The 7,706-nt window shown below is 36.6% G+C and overlaps 1 long non-coding RNA gene across 1 annotated transcript; it reads right to left on the bottom strand.

The window, feature by feature from the left end:
- Positions 1-318: 318 nt before the first annotated feature.
- LOC127136248 (uncharacterized) lies at positions 319-3,680 on the bottom strand. Its single transcript, XR_007808670.1, has 3 exons — positions 2,479-3,680; positions 785-1,112; positions 319-631 (listed from the first exon to the last, which is right to left on the bottom strand). It is a non-coding gene; the product is annotated as an uncharacterized LOC127136248 (long non-coding RNA).
- Positions 3,681-7,706: the final 4,026 nt, after the last annotated feature.

The following is a 7,706-nucleotide window of genomic DNA, read 5'->3' as shown; positions in this document are numbered from 1 at the left end:
TTAATTCCTAATTGGATTCATTCAAATTTCCTTCTGTATTTCTTTCATGGGTCATTTGTGGGGTCTTTTGTTTAATTTTGTCCAAGTCATGATCATGGTCAATTCAATTCATGATTAGGGGTTTATTCAAGTCATACATGTTCAAGTTCTATTTCATTCATAATCATTGTCTATTTGGTCCATGTTAATACAACCCATTTCAAATATGGTTCATTCAAGGTCATTGGCTATACTATACAATCCATTCCATACCATGGCTTGATCATTCAAATCAAAGTTAATTCAAGTTTTGATTCATCCACATTTCAATTCAAACATTCATCCAAATATAAATCTTAATTTCAAAAACATCAATTTCCATTCATAAATAATATGAATGTCCATACATGAGAAAATACAAAAAAAAGTGAACTTTGACCAAGTATTGACTTTGGTAAACAATTGACTTTTTGGTAAACTTTGACCAAAGTCAACCCAATTCTAAAAAACCCTAAAACCCCTAATCTTGACCCTAAACCTAGTCTTCAATTTCCACCATGACTCTTTAGATTTCCTTGTGCACATCATGCTTTAAATCCAAATTGGTCATCATGTTGCCTTGCTTCAACCACCATCCTCCATAAAGCAATACCTTCATTGAACATGAAACATGAATGATGAGGAACAATGCCAAAGTAAAGTCAAAATGAGACCATCCAAACATGGCTAAAAGGATCATGCACACAAGAAGTAAAATAAGGTCAAAATTGAGCAAAGTCAAGAGCAAGCAATGCACATGGCTCACCATGCTGCAAATGGCATAAAGCAATGCTACTGTAAAACCATAGCACTGCATATCTGCGACAATAGTACACCATACATACATGTTTAATCCAAAACCATGAGTAGAGCATGAACCAGACCAAGATGCATAACCAACAAGCCGACATGAATTGGACACTTGATGCAACTTAGAACCATCCTGCAAAACCTCTGCAGAACCATGTCAGCTTGCCATGAAACATGAGTAAAAAACAAAGCCTAGTCTTGCTAGCAAAAGCCAAATGCAGACCCTACAGCACACCATCATGCAGAACTACACCTGTAGTAATTCACATCAGTCATGTACAAGCCTAGTGAAATTCTAGTTATCAGACTTTGAATGTCACACTGGTTGTTATGACATCCAATTCTGCACAGACAGGGATTATGCAGAACTTAACAGTAAGTGCAGTAAATAACACAAGTAATTGTTCACCCAGTTCAGTCCAACATGACCTACATCTGGGGGCTACCAAGCCAGGGAGGAAATCCACTATTAGTAGTATCAATTCAAAGCTAAACTCACCCGTTTACAACTTATCACTTAATCCCTACCCAATGCAATTTCAATCTTAATCTAAGATCAGAGTTCCTACTCACTCCCCCTCAATCACCTCAGTGATATTAAAAACACTTTGAAGTCACACTTCAAAAACAACTCTTGGTTATGCTTCACAGCTTAAACCAAGATACACAGCACTCACGCTTAAAAGCTTCGAGTGACACAACACTTACAACTCAATGAACACCCTATGCCAAAGCAATCATCTACTTGATAATGACTTGGCTTACAAGATACGTCTAATTCTAGACTCACAAAAATACAGCAGTGAAGTAAGATGGACACACTAAATCTTCACGCCTCAAAATCCCTGAAACTGAATGGAGGAATGCCTTCCTTTTTATATTGCAGCACCTGGGCTTTTGCACCTGTATTTTCCTGAATTTTAGGTCACATAAGTTCCCACAAATTCAATATTTAGGTTGCTAACAAATAGGCTATTTGTTAGGTTCATTGAATGTAGCTTGGCTGTTGATTTCCTGGATTTTCTCTAAGCTGTTGACTTCCTAAAGAATAGCCTGAGAAAGCTGTAACAGAAAACTGCACAACCTACAATTTAGCATATGCTGTCAGGAATGAATGTCACGACATTCATCTTGACATCAAGGTCCATATGCTGAGTCTGTTTTTCCAGAAAACAGACTGTACAAATCTGCTGACCTGTACATGATCAATATGACCATACTACAGTACCAACTTACATTAATAAATGTCAAAGTGTCCAACTTAACATTTACACAATTGGCCTTAGGTTAGTTCTGTAATTCTCTTGAAGAACAAACTAACTAATATGCTGAAGTATAGCAGAACACCACTCTGCCTAATCTTCACCAGCTGCTGTTAATGATGAATGTCACAACATCCAGTCTGACATTCAGTCAGTAGGCCTTATGCCAGGTCTGGTTCTTCCTTGATAACCAGACTTCAAATGAATACTAAGTTCTAACAGAGCTTCTGTTCCTTAGTATCTGTTGACAGGTATGAATGTCACAACATTCAATAATCCTGTGTTAGCTAGTCCTGCAGTAACTACACTGTAGTTACATATACATGTCATGACATCAGTCAAGACATTAGTGTTTTACCATACAATGCAGCCAATTAAACACCTACACCTAGCAATGTCTGTAGAACATGAGCAACATATCATTCCCTGTTATCCTGCAGCTTAATCATAGCAGTGCAACCAATCAATCATACAACAATCATCAACAGTCCATAACATTGCATCTTAAGCAGCACATCAACAAGTAATCAATTAGCATCACAAAAATAATCATCAATCATGTCAAACACCAAGCCATTACGAAAAACACAACTAGACATCAGCAGACCAAGCAATTGAGCAAGAATAACTAACTGAACTCATCCTAATCTAACTTAACACTTCACATATCAGTTCACAATACAATAAACTAACCTAACTTAACATATCATCAATTATCCAACCACATCAATCCAAGCCATCCAATCCTAATTGTCTCTGGTCAACTACCTCGAGATTCACAATCTAACAAACTAACTTCACAAGTCAATTATAACTCCATAACTAAACTAGCTCATTGGCCTCAAAAACCTCCAATTCAGTTACACAAAATCAGTTACACTCTCCAACTGTAATTCAACTGAATTCCCAAATCCTCATATCATTCCAACAACCTATATAAAAAATCTCTCTAACAATCATGACTCTATGGATTTTTCATTCAACAAAAAATTTGACTTTCAATCATCAAACACATTCACTCTTCATCCCTCATTTAATTCATTAGAACCTCATCACACATCTTCATCACCGTCATCGACACTTCAACATAAGAATCATTTTCATCAATTCGCTCAAGACTTCACTACTCCATTTTCATCTAACATCAATAGCACAGAGAAAGGTAGAAGAAGAAATAAAGGGGAATTAAGTCATTGCAAGAAGAATGTACATGCGTTCATCGTCAGCTTCATGGTCTTCGGCACGGTGAGTCTAAAAATCTATTTTTCTTTAAATCCTGGTTATTGGCATGTCAATAATGGAGAGATGGTTAAAAGCCCCAACCCTAGGGGCTTTGAGTTTGTACATTCAGGGTTTAATTTATGAAATTGAATGTTAAGGTTCTTGAATAGATTGGATCGTTTTTGGACTTAGGATCGGAGTTAGGTGAAATCAATATGATATTAGTGACGAGGAGGTTGAGACAGACATAATGGTGGGCTTAATTTAAATTTTTGGTGGTCACCACCGCCGAAAGGGATTTTCAGTCTGATGGTCTACAGTGGAGGAAGTGAGTTGTTGGCCTGAGCTTATTCTTTGATGGCGCGCGTGTTTTTCATTCCATTTCAAAATTAAATTTCCCTTTTCATCACCATGTGTTATGTTGATGCTAGCTGACTTCATTTACTACGTGTGTTTTTTCCCTTGGATGACCTAATCCACCATGCGCCAATTTGTTCCTTAGCTGGTTGTGCTGATGGGCTCAAATGTGTTAGGCCCTGAATAAGATTCATCACCATCACTCATGATTTATTCCTTGAACCCCCAGTTTGAAGGCAATATCCTAGTGGGCTTAGCATCAAGCCCATGCGCCCCCCCTTACTGTCTATACAACCAATTCCAATTTCTGCACCCGTGGCCCATAGTTTATGTTTAGTATATTTCTTGTTTTTGTTAGTTCTTTTTCTTGCAATTTAATTCTTGCTTTAATTGTTTGATTGTGATCTTTTGATTGGTTATCATGATTAGAAAATATTCAAAATCCATTTGATTGTTAATTGTTCATTTAGGAATTTAATTAGATGTATTAGATATTAATTCATTTGTTAACCATGGAAAAAATCCCTAAAAAATACTTGATTACCATGTAATTTTTATTAGAATTTTCCCATAATTCTTGACTTTTAATTAATGTTTAGGTAGAATAAAATTGATTTAATTCCATTTTAATTCCATATTCATGTTTTGATTTTAATCCCATTTTAATGGTGTTATATTTTTTATTGTGGTTACTAGATTTAAATTGAAAATGATATTTCAATTTAATGTGATATGCTTGTATGTCCATTATTTTCACCATGATCTCTATATCATTACATCATTTTGTCATGTCACATTTCATTTCATCCATTTGTTTTAGCATTTAATATCCATTTTGATCCACTTGTTAATGCACACTAACTGCCTTTGATTCGTTTGTGTCCATATGTGCCTTTGAGATTTAAGTACACTCCAAACTATCAATGTCTTTAATTCATCGAATTGACTTTTATTGTGTGAGGGTACCATGCCACTTGTATGTTTTAGACATGACACATGGTTTGTCTAATTCCCATTTCCCACTTATGTTGTAATGCTTTCATCCCGCCATAGTGGGTCACGTGTTATAGCTGAAGAGTGAAAACTGAAATGAAACCCTAGATACCAACGTAAGAATGAGTGAAGTGTTGAAGAAATGGTTACTTGTAATCCTTTTGTTTTGGGCCAAGTTCCACCGATCCAGCCTAATATTAAAAATTAAAACAATAATTCAGACTTTTACTATTAGGCTAGTCGGATCTGGTTTTCTTAGGCTCTAACCCAACCATCTGAATTGACCCATCAAAACCCATATAAAACCAAATTTCATTTACCTGGTGTCACAATAAACCAGTCCACCTGAATCGGAATCATGCGGGTGTGTTGGGTTGGGCAGTTAGAGTCGGTTTTCACTTTTTCTGTCTAGCCCTATTGCCAACCACTTTATAATTTGTTAGAAAAAGAAAACAAGAAAAGTTGGGAGAATAAGGGAAGAAAAGAAGAAAAAGAAGAGGAAAAGAGAAAACTTGGAAGAAGAAGAAAGATGCACCATCATCATCACAATCTTCATCTCTAATATTTCTCTGTGTTCTTGAATTAAGGTGGGTTCCTGAATAGCTTAACTTTGGAGGGAATAAATTCATGAATTGGGAACTAGGGTTTTGTGAATTTTGTTATGTGTATGAGATTATAGTTGATGCATGATGTTCTTGTTGTTTTTGCATGTTTACTTGCGATAATCCATGATGTTGGTGTTAGTTTGGAGTAACATGATATTATATGATGTTTTTGTTGTTTCTTGATGTTGAGATATGTTGATTTCATGGATTGTGTGTTCATGGTAAAAGATTCATGAAGTTAGGAAGTGAAGAAAACACAGTTGTTGTTGATATTTGTAAATATATAGTGTTAAGAATATTTGATATAGAATAGTCCTACATCGACTATATCATGTAATTAATTGTAATATCTCTCTCTATATAATATATTCTTTATAGTGCTTTTCAAAATACACAATGTATTCAAATGTCTCTTAGTCTCTTGTATTTCAACATGGTACTAGAGCCTACTGAGAGACAACCCTTCATAATGCTTTACTTGGTTGACCCACTGCCTTCCGGTGAGAAATCTTTGCCAAACTGTGTCATAACTCCAGTTTACCTTCCATACACTATTGTGACTCATTCTGGAATCAATTTTCAAAATTCTCCAATCACTACTGCATTGTCACTGTCGTCCATCGTCCTCACTACTGTTCTCGGCGACCTCAAGCAAACTAACCCTACGTGTAGAAGCGTCTCCTTTGATTTAGCCATTCCCCAGTTTTTCACTAGGAGAAACCTACGCACGCGCCCACACACGCCACCTTTGTCTCTGTGTGTGGGCCTCATATGTCTCCAACTGAACTGTACGTGAAAGCATGTTTAACAGCCGATCCGGACAATTTTTCCACCACCTAACTCGCCATCCTGCAATTATTTTAGATCTGGTCCAATATTTTATTTTCCACTTGCGAAAAATTGTGATGTAGTTCAAACATAGCCTTTTTCACTTGGTTCATGTGATATTTTCTCTCTTTGGATCTCATAGATGCACCTCAGAACTTTACACCAAACTACGATGATTTCCTTAGGTGGTAACAGAATTATCAGAACATAGATTCTACTACTTCGGTAACACACAACGTTAATGATTTATTTGCCTCTCTCAATCATCTTCTCTTGGACCCTGGGTCCTTCATTATGGTGTGTTTGATAATGTTACTGCTAATAAAAATCTTGTACTTTCCCTCTCTACCTTTGGTTTCTTACCACTATAACTTCTTCCAATGGTTCTCAAACCCGGTCCGAAGGGATTGGTACTGTTCAAAATCTACCTTCTCTGTCTATTACTTTTGTCCTCTATGTACCTCATTTTCCATCTAATTTACTTTTCATCAGTCGTTTAACTCATTCTCTTGATTGTAATGGCAGTTTCACTAACAATAATGTTACCCTGCAGGATCGGAGTTCAGGACTGGCGATTGGCATCGAATGTGAGTCCCAATGCCTTTATTACCTCACATGGTCATCTCAAACATGCTCAACCAAAGTTATGTCATCCCGGTATTTCAAAACTACATAAGTTGGTTTCAAATTTATCGAAGGTATCTAATTTATATTGTGAGTCGTGTTAGTTAGGGAAACACACTCGAAGTCAATTTCCCAGTCGAGTCTGAAGCTAGCGGAAATATACCCGAACGTATCACACGCTCGAACATACAACAGAGTCTCCATCAAACTTTATTTATCCCTAAAGGGAAGGGAAAACATCGATAAAACCCGGGGGAAAGAGATATACTGGGTAAGGAAGTCGGTTATGCGAGGGGAAGGTATTAGCACCCCAAACATCCATGGTACTCCATGGGAACCTGAAATTCTAGTAACAGACTATCAATGTCACACTAGATGTTATGACATCCAATTCTACACAGACAGGAAATGTATGCAGAAGGTAAATGAAAAATGCAGTAAAAGACACCGACAATTGTTTACCCAGTTCGGTGACAAACACACCTACGTCTGGGGGCTACCAAGCCAGGGAGGAAATCCACTATAAGCAGTATTAATTCAGGACTTAAACCAACTGTTTAATCCTATCACTTAAGACCTACCCAATGCAATTTCAATCTAAACTAAGACCAGAGTTCCTACTCACTCCCCCTAAATCACAGCAGTGATTACAACCTTTAATAAGTTTAAAGTCAATGGCGAAGTTATACTTCAAACAACTCTTGATTGTGCTTAACATCTTTAATCAAGAAACACAACACTCACGCTTAAAAGCTTAGAGGGACACAACAATTACAACTCAATAAACACCCTAGTCCAATGCAATCATCTAGGTGATAATTGCTTGGCTCACAAGTAAAACCTAATACAAGACACAATAAAAACTACAGCTATGAAATACAATGATGTATTTAATGCTTCACACTTCGAAATCCCTGAATTGCTGAAAGTAGGATTGCCATCCTTTTATAATGCAGCACTTGGGCCTTGTACTTGAATTTCCTAAAAT

Source organism: Lathyrus oleraceus, chromosome 1 (assembly GCF_024323335.1).
Source record: "Lathyrus oleraceus cultivar Zhongwan6 chromosome 1, CAAS_Psat_ZW6_1.0, whole genome shotgun sequence".
NCBI lineage: Eukaryota > Viridiplantae > Streptophyta > Magnoliopsida > Fabales > Fabaceae > Lathyrus > Lathyrus oleraceus.
This window is presented reverse-complemented; position numbering and strand designations above follow the sequence as displayed.